Consider the following 15,788-nt stretch of genomic DNA (forward strand, 5'->3'; position numbering starts at 1 on the left):
AATAATTTAAAAAACAACAAACAAAAGAGGCACAAAACAGAAAAAAATGAGATAATATTTTGTGGTAATGTAAGAGAATGTCCTTGTTCTTATCAGATGTGTTCTAAAGTAAATAGGGGTGAGGTGTTATGATATCCATTTTCACATGGTTCAGCAAAATGAAAGAACAAGGCAGAGTGTGTGCTTGAACACCTTAGTCTGATCCTATAACCTAGAAAACAAAGAAAGATGAAACAAATGTGCTTAGTAGCAGCCATGAGTGAATCTAGAATGACGATTAGTGAATCTATGGATGATGTTAACTGCACTATTCTTTCAATTTTTCTGAAGAGTATACATTTTAGAAATAAACAAAAGCTTTTAAGTAAGAAAAGAACCTTAGAACAGAAGCTCCATGAGGGAAGGGGTGTTTGTTTTCTCACTCACAGAGGCCAGTTGGATCCGTACTTGTACTTGGCACCTTGAATCAACAGGTGCTAAATAAAAACAAACTGAACAGCAGGCCGGCACTGGGGCGGGGCCTGGCAGCCTGGAGTCAGTGGCCAGCAGAGGACTGTGCGCATCAGCAGGTTTCACAGGAGCCACAGGAATGCCGCACAACGAGGCTCATCTCACAGCTGCATCCGTTTTTGGTGCTGCCAGCTAGGCAGAAGGCTGGGGAAAGGAGAGGCTTGCCCAGCCAGAACGGCTCACCCATGACCTTGCTTTCTCGCCCCAGTCTAATTGGAAATCGCATGAAGACATTTCTGATGAGAGCCTAAAAATGGAGGCACCGTCAGGTCTTCCCGGCTCAGCCACTCGCCGCATCCAGGGGAGAAATGAGTAGTCCTTCAACCGCGGGTACATGACATCCATCAGCCCCCACTTCATATCGTGATGACCTTGGTGGAAATAAGAGCTTCATGATAAGGCCAAAGCCAGCTTTTCTTTGTTTTCACCTCCTTCAACGCCAGCAATACATTATTACATTGTTGTGGATTCCAAGATTCTAAGATTCTAACAGTTGATGCCTTCATTCTCAAATTCCAGGGCCAATGAAATTTCTTTAGAAATTACTAAAATGATGGGCATTCTCCTCCCATGCAATTAACTGCCTCTGAAAACCTGCTGTGGGGTCAGCTATAGGTTGGTTCTAACTCAATGACACACAACAACAACAACAACAACATCAAACGACGATTAAGGTAACGGGAAGCCCTGGGAGGTTGCTGAAGCAGGTGGGCACCAGATCAAGGAGCTAAAGCACGAAATAACCCCTGTAGTGGCACAACTGAAGGTCAGAGAGCTAAAGGTTTTCCCGTCTATCTTTAAGGAAATGCAGCCAGGGTGCTCCTTAGAGGCAAGGATGGTGAAACTTTGCCTCGCACAGGTTGGGCTCCTTATCAGAAGGGGCCAGGCCGGAGAAAGACATAGTGCTGGGAAAGGTGAAGGGTCAGAGAAAGAGAGGATGACCCTCAACGAAATGGATTGACACAGCATCTGCAACAATGGCCTTGAACATGGCCGATACTGTGAGGGCAGTACAGGATAGGTTCAGGTCAGGAGCCAAGCTATACTGTACAACACTTAACAATAACCTTTTGGTCCCCTTTTTCTTCATTCCTTTCTCTTCTCTTTCCTTCCCTCCCTCCTCCCCTCCTTACCTCGCTCCCTCCTTTCCTCTCTTCCTCTCTCTCCTTCCCTCCCTCCTTTCCTCTTTCTCCCTCTTTCCTTCTTTTCTCTTTCCATTTCTCTATTTCTCTACTTCTCAACTTCTTATTCTCTCTTTCCTTTTCTTCTTCTTATTTTTTTTTCTTTCTCTTTCTATCTTTTCCCCTTTCCACAATAGAAAAACACAACTACCACAGCAATTGAGGCTAAAGGACTGGTTCGCATGCTCCTGCCTTCTGGTAACAGTCATGTCCCTTTTAATAGTGACTTTCTGAGCAAGAAGCTGTTAGCCTTTTAAGTAGAGAAATCCTCCCAGGCATGTCATCGACTTGACTTCCTGTGTAGACCTGCAAGGGAGGTGAGCCTGCCTACCTCTCCCACTTGCCAGGAGCCTGCCATAGTTTCTAAGCCAAATTCACATACGAAAGGGAAGAGCTTGTTTGGAAAAACAGATTCTTATGTTGCCAATGCAAGAAGTTCTTTTAAAAAGGGGGAGAAAGGACAACCTCTCCAAGATCTTTGCTTTCCTTTGGAGCCAAGGGTCTCAGGTTTCACAAAGAAGTTTATGGAGCAGACTGACGCCTCTGGGCTTGGAATCTGCTCAGGACTAAGAGTGTGAAGAGGGACAAGCACCCTTCCTTCTGGCTTTGTGCAGGAGGTGGGGTGGGAGTGGCAGGATTGTTTAACAGAGGATGAAAACGTCCTCTTTCTGAAAGTAAGGGTTGGCAAGGAAATGACCACTGAAGGCACAACAAAACAGTTCCCTAAGGAGTCAACTTGAATTAGTAGCAGATCAGAACACTAAGCTGGGCAGATCGTGCTGGGCAGGGGAATTGGAGGGGACAGTGTCCACAGCGACTGTCATGCTTCTTGCTTTCAAAGGGCAGTTGTCCTTGCTTCTAGGTAAATTACGTGCTGGAAAAGGAAAGAAAAGGGAGAAACTGAATGTTAGAAATAAGACTTTAAAAATAAAAGGAAGGTTCAGTTTGAACATAGAGTTTCCCCAACTCTACCACTTATCTCAGAGCTGCAAGTTCTGGGAGTCCTTTTCAAACCTCAGCTGGAAGTGTAGAGATGGTGTGGGTTGAGTTTCTGGTGCTCTTCCATATTTGGTGACTTGGGAGCCACATACCCTCCTCACATATCTTGCATAAGAACCTCTGGCTGATCAGCAGAAGCCCAGGCTGCCGAGTTTTCAGAGCCCAAACTTGGCTGTTCCTTATCTCATGTCTTCACAGTAGAAGCTCAAGGCCCACCCTAGAAAGCTCCGGATGTGCCGCAATCCATGGCCTGCCACTCGACCTCTCTTTAATGACAAGCAGATAACATAGCTCACATGCCATGCCTTCCCTTTTCCTGTACATTAGCAACACCCTGTGCTGAACAGGAAATGGACCACAAACCAACAGAGAGGAACTCTTCATACAGACATTGTTAAAATTCTGCCATAAACCTAGCGCTGTGGAAAGTTCTGTCTCTTCTTGTTTCAGTTAATTCCTTCAATCTCCCTGGGATTTTACTGATGCATTTCACAGATACATGGAGAGATTAAGTAAATATCTAAGGGCCAGGGCAAGTGTAAACCCAGTATTGTCTCCAAGCCCAGAGCACGTTCTTCACAGTGAAACTACTTTGTGGACTAAATGAAGCTCATCAACAATAAATATGATCCGACCGGTCAACATTGCCAAGACACTTTACCAAGTTTTGGCATCTGTTAACTTCAAAAGCAGCATTTTTTTTCTTCAAGGCATGGTATCAAAAAGGTGCACTTCTGTTGTTTCTCAACATCACCATGGTTACATGTAACCACACCTCACCTGTAGCTTAACAAACACTATCCAAAAAAGGAAAAGGAGTGGAAATCATCACTGAAGGAATCAGCTGATGAATAGGTACAAAACACTAAATAAAGGGACAGGAATATGTCCAAGTTAATATGAATTATTATAAACAAATATTTTAAATAACTTCTTTGAAAAGAAATACTCATATGGGAAGTGAAACAACAAAAATCTAGCTCATCATTGTTCATAAGGAGCACATAACAGAATGATACTGAGAGGTTGAAAAGAATTGAAAGGACAAAGACACAGCATGTAAATGCTACCAAAATACCAAAAAAGGGGCAAGATTAGTACCAGAAAAATAAAATTAAAAGCAAAAAGCATTAAATTAATGAAGGAGGAAAGGAAGGTTTAATTCAATGAGAAGTTATAATAACTAATTAAATTTTATGCAACAAATGACACAGTATTAAATTATTCAAAGACTTACTCTGTGTATTTACGTGTGTCAAGAATAGATAAACATAAAAGTACTGCATGGGCCTGATAGGAATTTACTATTTCTTCTAGTGGATATATTCTGGTGGATAATTTGTCTGCAGGATTCTTAAAGAGGTAAGCATAAGTTCTTGGTTGTGAATTGAAAATAATTTCAGGGAGAAGTTCTTTATCTAGTATAAGTATTTAATAGTAGGGAAGCATTGCTGTTGTCATTCTTAGGTGACACTAAGTTTGTTTCTAATTATACTCTGTGCACAATAGAAGAGAGTTCTGGTGGCCAGCTGCAGTCTTAAATAAGGATTGAAGCTCAAGATCAAGAAAACAAAGATTCTCACCACTGGGCCAACTGGCAGCATCAAGATAGATGGTGAAGAGATTGAGATTGTTCAGAGCTTCAGTTTACTTGGCTCCACAGTCAACACTCTTGGTACCAGCAGCCAGAAAATAAAAAGGTGAATTGCATTGGGAAAGTCTGCTGTCAGGGACCTCTCCAGAGTACTTGAAAAGCAACAATGTCAGTTTGGAGACTAAGGAGTGCCTGATCCAGGCCATGGTCTTCACAATTACTTGATATGCATCAGAGAGCTGGGCAATGACTAGGGATGACAGAAGGAGAATTGATACCTTTGAACTGTGGTGCTGGAGGAGAGTATTGAATATATTAAGGACAGCTAGGAGAACAAACAAGTTCGTACTAAAGAGAGTGAAACCAGACTACTTCTTGGAGGCAAGGATGCTGAAGCTTCATCTGACCTACTTTGGGCATGTCGTAAGGAGGGACCAGTCCTTGGAGAGGGATGTCATAATTAGAAGGGTGGAGGGACAGCACAAGAGAGGATGACCTCTGATGAGATGAATTGACTCAGAGAATGGAGTAATGGGGGTAGATGTGTCAGAGAAAATAATGTTGGCTCAAGATAGAGCAGGGTTCAGAGCTGTTGTCTATAGGGGTTGCTATGAATCGCTGACTACTCAACAGCACATAACAATAACAGCAAAAACTGGTGGCCTAGTAGCAAGAAGCTGAGCTGTAGTCCCGAAGACTCGGAGTTCAAGTCCACCAGCTGCTCTGTAGGAGAAGGATGGGCAATCACTTTCCCTGCGATTAACTGCCTCTGAACACCTGTCAGAGGGTCAGCTATGGGTCGGTTCCAACTCAATGGTACACAACAACAACATGTACAATAGAAGGCCCAGCACCATGATCACAATCTTTGCTACTTTTGAGCCCCTTGTTGCAGCCACTGTGTTAATTAATCTCATCAAAAATCTTCCTTTTTCACTGATTGCCACTTTATCAAGCATGATGGTCTTCTCCTGGGTCTGGTCACACCTCAGAGGATGTTCAAAGTATATGTGACTAAGTCTCACTCTCCTTACTTCTAAGGCTATATTTTTTCAAGGCAAATTAATTATTCTTTTGGAAGTCCATTCATTACTCTTTGCCAACACAATTCACAGGCATAGATTTTTCTTGGTCTTCTTTATTTATTGTCCAGCCTTCACATGCATATAGGACAACTGAAAATATCATGGCCTGTACAAGTGTACCTTAGTCTTCACTTTTTAATACTTTCAAGAGATCTTTGCCCAATGTACATAATTTTTTTAAAAAATTTTATTATGTGTGTGTGTGTGTACCATCAAATCAGATCTGACTGGTACAGGAGGAGATTGTCCCTCCTTCCTCAGCAGAGCATCTGGTGGATTCGAACCGTGCGCCTCTGAGATTACAATGCAGCTTCTTGCCACTAGGCAACCAGAGCTCCCCTTAATTTTGTTTTTTATATGAACCCAATAAAAATTAAATCCTTAACATATCATTCCCCCCTCCCCCACACACACTGCTTATCATAATGTTGCTTATTGGCCAAATTGTGAGGATTTGTGTCCCTTCTTTGTTGAGGTGTGATTCATGTTGCAAATGCTGGTACCATACATATGTATGGCAAAAGAACACAACTTGATCCACAAAATTAGCCGATTTTCAACCACATAGCATTCCCTTGTTCTGTTGGAACAACTACAGATACCATATGCATACAATTAAGTCTTCTGGAATTCTTAGTCTTCATAGTTATTCAGAATTTGTTATGATTCACATTTTCACATTTCCTTTGTGTAGTCAATAAGACATGCCTAAAAAATCTTTCTGGTATTCTCTGGTTTCAATGACGATACATCTGACATCACTAATGATATCCCTAATTCCACATTCTCTTCTGAATCAAGTTTGAATTTATAACACATACTTTTTGATATGTTGCTCCAAATTTTAAAAATTGTCTTCAGCAAAATTTTACTTGCATAACATGTTCAACAGTTTCTGTGTTCTGTTTGATCACCTTTTCTTTGTATGGGCACAAATAGGAATTTTCTTCCCATCATTTGGCCAGGTAGATTTCAAGTATCTTGGCATAGATTAGTGAGAGCTTTCACCTTACATTCGTTTGTTAAAATATTTCAGTGGATTTGCCATCAGTTCCTGCAGCCTTATTTTTGCCCAATGCCCTTGGTGCATCTTTGATTTCTTCTTTAAGACCATTGGTTCTTGATTTTATGCTACATCTTGAAATGGTTGAATGTTGACTCATTCTTTATAGTACAACAACTCTGTATATTCTTTTCATCTTCTTATGATGTTTTGGACACCATTTAGTACTTTTCCCCCATAGAATACTTCACTATTGTGACCCAAGTCTTGATTTTTTTTTTCTGCATCTTTCATCTTGAGAAATACTGAGCATGTTCTTTTTTTCAGTTGTCAAACTCCAGGTCTTTGCACATCCCATTAGACTATGTCTTCTTTAGGTGCCTTTGAAACCTGTTAAGTTCTTTGATTTCATCATTTCTCCCACTTGTTTTGCTGTTCTACACACAAGAGTAAGTTTGAAAATCTCTTCTGACATCCATTTTGACTTTTTCTTTCTTTCCTAACTTTTTTGCTTTCTTCATCTATGATATCCTTGATGTCCTTGCACGATTCCCCTAGTCTTCAATCATGAGTATTTAATGTGTCAAATCTCTTCCTCAGATGATCTTTAATTAAGATGGGCTATACTGTCAAGGACATTGTGACTCACACAAACTTGTTTTCCTTTTCTTCAGATTTGACTGAAATTTTCAACTTAGAATTTGATAGTCAGTTTTGTAGTTGGCCCTTAGCCTTGCTCTGACTGATTTCATTGACCTTCTTCATTATCTCTTTCCATAGATTTGATTCTTGTGCTTCTCATCTGATGAGGTCCACATGTGTAGTCACTGTTTCTATTGTAGGGAGGGTGGGAAAGGTATTTACAATGAATTGGTCACTTGTCTTGCAAAATTCTATCATGAGATCTCCATAGTTATTCCTGTCTCTAAGGCCATATTTTCCCAACTAGTCATCCCAACTTTACATTCTAATGACCAGTAATTATCAATAGAATTTTATTGCATGTTTCATCAATTTTAGGCTTCAGATATTGGTAAAACTATCCCATTTCTTCCTTTTTGACATTATTGGTTGGTGTATAAATTTTAATAATATTCACATTGACTAGCCTTGCTTGTGGACATTGTCTTTTCACTGAAAGCATTATAATTCAGGATAGAATTTGAAATGTTATTTTATATGATGGCCATTCTTTGATTTGCTATTCCCAGAATAATAAACCATATGCTTAGACAATTAAAAATGGCCAACACTGGTCTATTTCCACTCATGACTGCCTAGGATATCAATCTTTATGCATTCCATTTCATTTTTTACAAATTTCCTTTTTCCTTGAGTCATACTTTCTACATTTCACATTTGGGTTATTAATGGATGTTTGCAGCTGTTATTTTGATTCATGTCCTATCAGCATGAATTAAAAAAAAAAACAAAAACTCAAACTCTACTCCATTAGTGTAATTAAGACCAATTCTAGTTTGATAAGGCAGCTTTCTCTAGTCAAATTTTTAATGTCTTCCACCCTGAGGCCTTACCAGAATATGATAACAACATTCCACTGCTATTTGTAAGGTTTTCCCTATGGGAAGCCAAACTTTATACCAAATATTATTATGAAAACCCTCGTTCAGGGAATTGCAGATTTATAAGTTAGGATTTCTCTTGTGGCAGATCCCAGAAAATGAGCTGTTTGTTTCCTGCAGACAGGAGACAACTAGGGCCCTCCTACAGAGTGTTACTTCCTGGGAAATACTTCCTGAGCTACAGCATTAGGCTGACAATAGAGAAAAATAGAGCCTTCATTTACAAGGAATTCCTTTTGTTATTTGCTTCCCCAGATTATCAGTAAATACACAGAGAAACATGACTTGGGGTCTTCAGTCGAGAACTACTGACCCCCTGTTTTATGCTCTCTGCTCTACCACATTCCTGGCTGTTTGTCTCTTTATTAATAATTATAAAATTATTCCAGTCTTTAGGACCCTCGGTCTGCAACATTCCCTTGCCTTTTTTTTTTCAGAAGTAAATCCCTACATCCTCCTTCCTAGTCTGTCTTGTCTAGGAGTTCTGCTGAAAACGGCCCACCGTTAAGTGACCCTGCTGATATTTCAAACACTAGTTTGTCACAGCTCCTGGCATCACAGCAACATCATACAAAGCACCGTAGTATGACAAGCTGGCAGAGGAGAAGGGGCTATAGCAAACACTGTGAAAACTGCACCTCATCCTAGGGAAAAACTAAAGGCACCCAAGATTCTTGGAGACACTTTTCAAGACATCTGAAAGTGCTCAAGATGCTTGCTAATGAGGGTGATGTGTTCATAAATTGCTCCTAATTAACTCATTTCACCACCAGAAAATTATATATCAATCAAACTTTAGAAGATTAATAGTTAAAACTCTTCCACGCCTTTGGACGTGGAGTCAGGAAAGACGTTTGTGCCAGAAAATTAAGCCTAGAAATGGAAATAGAGGCAGAAAGAAAACCAATTACTTCTTTTCAACTCACATTGTGCTATATTTTCGTGTGAGAAGGTAACTTAAGAGTTTCTTACAAGTGGCATGGGTTGGCAGTGCAACTCCTAAAGTGACGCTATAGCATTGATTCTAGTGATTCTGATTCACAACAAACCCATGTGTCACAAAGGGAACCACCCAGAATTTTTCTTTTCTGTAATCTTCATGGGAGCCAATCACTAGGTCTTTCTTCCATGGTGCTGCTATTTGGATTTGAACAATCAAGCTTTCAGTTTATGGTGAAGCCCAAGCCAATTGTGCCAAGGCACATTATAGCTTTAAATCAGGAAAGGGGTCTATCCAGATTGGATTATTTCTCCACACCTATCCAATCTGTACGCTGAACAAACCATTAGAGAAACTGGGCTATATGAAGAACAATTTACCATTAGGATTGGAGGAAGATTCATCAATAATCTGTGTTAAACAGATGACACCACCTTCCTTGCTGAAAGTGAAGAAGGCTTGAAGCACTTACTGAAGAAGATCAAAGACTATATAGCCTTCAGTATGGATTACATCTCAATTTCAAGAGGATAACAATCTTTACCATGGGACCAAAAGGCAACTTCATGATAAATGGAGAAAATATTGAAGTCAACAATTTTACTTGAATCTACAATTAACACCCAAGGAAGCAGCAGTCAAGAAATCAAACTATGTAGTGCTCTGGTGTTGTCCAAGACCTCAGTGAAGTATTAAAGAGCAAATATGTCAATTTAAAAGCTAAGGTACTCCTGACTCAAGCTTTGGTCTTTTAAAGTCCTTCATATGAATGTGAAAGTTGAACAATGAACAAGGAAAAGTGAATAATTGATTCATTTGCATTGTGGTATTGGCAAAGAATACTGAATTCTTCTTCTGTCATCTTTATTCATTGTCCAGTTCTGAGATGCATAGCAAATGACTGAAAAGACCATGGCCTGAATCAGGCACACCTTAGTCCTTAAACTATTATCATCGCTCCTTAATAATTTGGAGAGGTGCCTGACTACCGACTTTTGCAATATGTCTCCTGATCTCCTAACTGCTGGTACCAAGTGTACTGATTGTGGATCCAAATCAGGTGAAGTCATTGACAGTTTCAGTATCTTCTCCCTGTATTATAATGCTGCCTATCAGTCTACTAGTGATAATTTTTGTTTCCTGCACATTGACCCAGAGACTAAATATATCTCTATATTTTCGATATACATATACTTTTATTATTATTCTATTCTTCTTAAGAGCTGTGTGGTTATAATTCATGTGGATCTCTTTCTATCCCTGCCTCCTCATTCTTTGCCTTCTTTTTTCTTTTTCCCCTTTCTGATCTCTCTAGCCTGGTCTCTCTGTTTCACTTCCCATGTGGCTGAAGGTAGAGGATCTATTGTCCCTGCGTGTTTCTCCCTGTTGGACCTGTGTTTCAGTTTCTCACTGGTTGTCTGTCCTTTCATTCCCTCCCCATCTCCCTTTCTTCCTCTGTCCTTCACTCTGGCTGAGGCTGCTTCTTCTTCCACTGTGCTGCACTTTCTATTGATGGAGTGAGTATTAAGGATGCCCAAATATGGTAACGGGCTTCTGCCAGGGCTGAGATCATGGTGGCAAGCGGTGCCTGCTCTTTTGCACAACGTTTGAGAAACTCGGGATTGCCGAAACCCTGGCCCACCTCCTTTTCAAATACCTGGACAGGACTGGACAGAACGATTTAGCAAAATTGCCAGTTTATAAAAAAAAAAAAAAGCAGCAGAGGCTTTCTGTTGGCAACTGCTGCTTGTTACAATTCATAGTCAAATTTTCATCCTGATTTTACATTCGTGTTTCTGCTATAATCACTTAGCTGTGCCCTTGGTGACAAGAAAACATCTCCCATGGTATAATTTAGATAATCAGAGTAAATCCACTGGATAAGGAAAGTTTAAACACAACAATGAAACTATTGAAATATTTTTTTTTAAAAAAACCCTTCCTCCCACTTTTAAAATGAATGCTTAAAAAATTGCCACATCAGAGTTCTGAAATGTCAAGAATTTCTCTCCTTTCTAGCATTGACTAAGGCCAGGCGTTGCTCAGTATTCGGCGATTGCTTGTTCTTTTGCATCAAGGATGGAGGATGATTTTTTTGCTGAAGATTTAACCTACCTGAAAAGTCTTTTTCCTGGATGATCCTTGAGCAAAAGACCAGTTGGAACACTTTCAGCTGGCCTATGGGAAAATAAGAATTCTGCGTAATCTCGCATTCCTTCATGGCATTTGAGGGAATTGCTTTGTACCAAATCCTTCTAGAACCCAGAAAAAATAAAAATTCTTTGAAGCAGGCAGTACCAGCTTCTGCCACAGAAACAGCTGCAGCTGAGGGTCAAGGAGACAGGCCGCAGTGCAAAATAGACGTCTTCGTTTTCCTGTGGTTCCTTTTTGTGAATATTTTGTTTAGGGGATACAAGTCAGCATCCCTTAAATTCATGAATTGATCATGAAATTGATTAGATAGAGTTTTGAAAGACTTTTTTGGGAAAGACTGTAAAAACACCAAACTTTCCACCAGGACAAAAATCTGATCAGTGTAATAGAACTTTTCCTTTCACCGAACCTATTTATTACCATTGATTGAATATTTACTACATGTCACCCCCTGGAATAAGTGTTTAGCTTGTTTAAATCTTGTAGTAACCATGTAATGAAGATACTATTTCCACCTTTCATTTTACACATGAAGAGACTGAGAGTCTGATGGGTTAAACCAATTTGCTCACATAGCTGGGAAGGAAGAGATTTAGGGTTCAAACTAGGACTTCAACACAGTGAATCATAATCAGACGAGGTATACTACAACCTTTTAGAAGTCTGATGTTAAAGATAGGATTATTATTGTCAGAACTCTAAAGAGAGTCATATTTTAAAAATGGAGAATTCATAATGAGAAATTGTTGTTATGTGCCATCAAGTCACCAGTGACTCATAGCGACCCTATGTACTACAGCTCTGAAGCCTGCCCTGTCCTGAGCCAGTCTCACTGACTCCAACACACCTAAGCCCTTTGCCCCAGCTACTGTATCAATCCATCTCATCTGGGTTCTTCTTCTCCTGTGCTATTCCTCCTCCCTTCCAAGCATGATGTCCTTCTCAAGGACTGGTCTCTTCTGGCCACGTGCCCAAAGTATGTGAGACAGAGTTTCAAAACCCTAGCTTCCAAGGAGAAATATAGTTTCCCCCTCTCCAAGACAGACTTACTTGTTTTATTTGTGGTCCATGGTATGTTCAAGAATCTTCTCCAGCACCACAACTCTAAGGCATCAGTCCTTCTTCTATAATCCTTAGTTATTGTCCAGTTCTCAGATGCATCGCAAGTGATTGTGAAGACCATGGTCTGTATCTTAGTGTTGCAGACCGAGGGTCCCAAAGAATGAAATAATTTTATAATTATTAATAATGAGACAAACAGCCAGGAATGAGATAGAGCAGAGAGCATAAAACAGGGGGTCAGTAGTTCTCCACTGAAGACCCCAAGCCAAGCTTCTCTGTATCTTTATTGAATATGATCAGGAAGTAAATCACAAAGAGAATTCAATGCAAATGAAGCCAAGCTCTTTCTATTGAAAACCTTCTGCACAAAAGAAGGTAGAAATAAACCTCCACCAGGATTGTGTAAAAGATGTGGTAAAGGAAGACATTGCTTTAATGAATGTCTATCTGTTAAAGACAAAGATAGAAATTGGATAGGGAAGCAGGGAAATCGACGGAGGGGCCAGGCTCGCCCTCCCTCCCCCCAACAAACCAGGTCAACTTACTCAGTGCCATCCCTAACAAAATGTATCCTGTGAACAATGGGGAAATGGAATAGGAAATGAACAGTTAAATAAACATCAAATGAAAATTGCAGATTTATTTCATGATACATCTAAAAGCGCAGCTCTAGATATACCTTTGCTAAAAACGTTGTTTTTAGTCCCACAGGTAGGGGTTTACCAGATACATACTAATATATCTGTCCCAATTCCAGAAAATTCTGTTGGAATAATTATAGGGAGGAGCCATGCTACTATGAGAGGAATCAATGTACATGTGGGAATAACTGATGAGGATCATTTAGGAGAGATAATATTAATGGTATCAGTGAATAAAGTTATTCAATTAGAAAAAGGAAAAAAAAACCCTTCTGCTTGACTCAGGAGAGAGGGGTTCACAAATGCAAGAATTTGGTTTACCCTTAAGGATTGCCTTGATGCCTCAGGGTGAACTCTAGCTCAGGAAGTAACACTTCCTCTGTAGGGGGCCCCTTGCTGTCTCCTGTCTGCAGGGAATAAACAGCTCATTTTCTATGATCTGCCACAAGAGAAATCCTAACTTATATCTCTGTAATTCCTTCAATTCCTGAACAAGGATTTTCATATAGTATTTGGTATAAAGTCTGGCTTCCTATATTTCCCCCCTTTTGTTTTTATCATAATTATGTTATCATCTAGACTAGCATCTTCTCTTCTTTGATTCACTCTTGCTTGTTTTGGTTTTCTCCATCCTTCATATACAAACAAACAAATAAAACAGATTAAACATAATAAACTCAAAGAAATACTTTTAAAAATCTTCATATGATCAGAAGGATTCAGTTTGGATATTCCTTGAAAATCTGTTTTAATTGTCTCATTGTCACAGTGCTTGTCAAAACCAGTTCTGATTAATCTCCTTTGTTGGCATGTCCTTTGCCATTCCCTATTACTCCTCCCTGAGAAATCTTAGACCTTAGACTGACATCGTCGTTGCTTTTCAATTCTTGGGCGAGGTCCTTGACAGAAGATTTTCCTAGTGAAATTTTTTTTGGATTCCTAACTGCTGGTGCCAAGAGTGTTGATTGTGGAGCCAAGCAAGCTGAAATTGTTAACAACTTTAATCTCTTCTCCATCTATTATAGTGCTGCCATTTGGGCCAGTAATAAGTGTCTTTGTCTTCTTGATGTTAAACTTCAATCCACATTGAAGACTATAGTCCTTGGCCTTCTGCAAATATAATTGAAAATTCAGGAATAAATCAATCCACCTATGGACAGTTATCTGAATAGAGCAAAGGAACGCATGCTCTGTTTAAAATCAAGAAAGGTGTTGAAGGGGCAGCAGAAACCCCATTTTTTTATAAACCCCCATTAGCGCTGGAGGCAGAAGCGGGCCATAAAAATTCTTGGCTTAGGGCAAACACGAGTGCCGAGTGCCCCGGGTAAAGCCCAGTCTGTCCTTTAAGAAGTAAGGAATTAACTAGTGTCTACGTGACACAAAAAGAGTAAAGGCAGGCAAAGTAACCAGCCCATCAAAAGCCGACCAAGGGGTGTGTGCGTATGCGTACACGTGGGTGTGTGCGTATGCGTACACGTGGGTGTGTGCGTATGCGTACACGTGGGTGTGTGCGTATGCGTGCACGTGAGTGACTGGGAGATTAGGTATAAAAAATTATGTCCTGTAACCATTGACTGAATAACACCTAGATTTAATACGAGCTCGAAGAACATTTTCATGTTGGGTCTGGCTTCAATCAATTTGACTGTATTAAGTGAGGAGAAGGAGGAAATGAACATGGACACAACTGAGATCAGACCTGAAAATGAGGTTCCAGAGCCCCCCATGCCTATTGCAGACCAAGTCAGCAATGATGACCGCCCTGAGGGTAGTGCTGAAGATGAGAAGAAAGAGAGCTTGCTGCCTAAATCATTCAAGAGGAAGATCTCCGTTGTCTCAGCTACCAAGGGGGTGCCAGCTGGAAACAGTGACACAGAGGGGGCCAGCCTGGTCGGAAACGACGTTGGGGAGCCAGCACAGCCACGACACAGAAGAGACCCTCCATCAGTATCACCACTGAATCACTCAAGAGGCCTCATCCCCGACATCAAACCCCTGGCGGGGCAGGAGGCTGTTGTGGATCTTCATGCTGATGATCCCCGCGTCTCTGAGGATGAAACGGAACGAAATGGTGATGATGGGACCCATGACAAGGGGCTGAAGATTTGCCGAACAGTCACCCAGGTAGTACCTGCAGAGGGCCAAGAGAATGGGCAGAGAGAAGAGGAGGAAGAAGAAAAGGAGCCTGAAACAGAACCCCCTGTAGCTCCCCAGGTTTCAGTAGAGGTTGCATTACCACCGCCTGTAGAGCATGAAGTAAAGAAAGTGACTTTAGGAGATACCTTAACTCGACGTTCCATTAGTCAGCAGAAGTCTGGAGTTTCCATTACAATTGATGATCCTGTCAGAACTGCTCAGGTTCCCTCCCCACCCCGGGGCAAGATCAGTAATACAGTCCATATCTCCAATTTGGTTCGTCCTTTTACTCTAGGCCAACTGAAGGAATTGTTGGGACGTACAGGAACCTTAGTGGAAGAGGACTTCTGGATTGACGAGATTAAATCTCACTGCTTTGTAAGGTACTCAACAGTAGAAGAAGCCGTTGCCACCCGCACAGCTCTACATGGAGTCAAGTGGCCTCAGTCCAATCCCAAATTCCTTTGTGCTGACTATGCTGAGCAAGATGAGCTGGACTATCACCGGGGCCTTTTGGTGGATCGTCCCTCTGAAACTAAGACAAAGGAGAAGGGAACCCCAAGGCCCCTACACCGTCCGCCCCCACCCCCAGCTCAGCCACCACAGCACCCCAGGGCAGAGCAACGGGAGCAGGAACGGGTTATGCGGGAACAGTGGGCAGAGCGTGAACGGGAAATAGAGCGGCGGGAACGAACTCGATCAGAGCGAGAATGGGATCGGGACAAAGTTCGAGAAGGTCCACGTTTTCGATCACGGTCTCGTGACCGCCGCCGAAAGGAATGTGCAAAATCTAAGGAAAAGAAGAGTGAGAAGAAAGAGAAAGCCCAGGAGGAACCTCCTGCCAAGCTGCTAGATGACCTTTTCCGAAAGACCAAAGCAGCCCCTTGCATCTATTGGCTT

At 41.1% G+C, this 15,788-nt stretch overlaps 1 pseudogene across 1 annotated transcript in view; it reads left to right on the top strand.

Moving 5' to 3' along the window:
• The first annotated feature begins 4,842 nt into the window (after positions 1-4,842).
• LOC102874491 overlaps positions 4,843-15,788 on the top strand; it is a 24,429-nt pseudogene continuing 13,483 nt past the window's right edge. Inside the window, exons 1-2 of the transcript XR_438830.1 lie at positions 4,843-4,865; positions 14,408-15,784. The product of XR_438830.1 is annotated as an apoptotic chromatin condensation inducer in the nucleus-like (transcript). The remainder of the gene's footprint in view (positions 4,866-14,407; positions 15,785-15,788) is intronic.

This window comes from Elephantulus edwardii, unplaced genomic scaffold (assembly GCF_000299155.1).
Source record: "Elephantulus edwardii isolate Elephantulus edwardi_28Jun2011 unplaced genomic scaffold, EleEdw1.0 scaffold00007, whole genome shotgun sequence".
Lineage (NCBI taxonomy): Eukaryota > Metazoa > Chordata > Mammalia > Macroscelidea > Macroscelididae > Elephantulus > Elephantulus edwardii.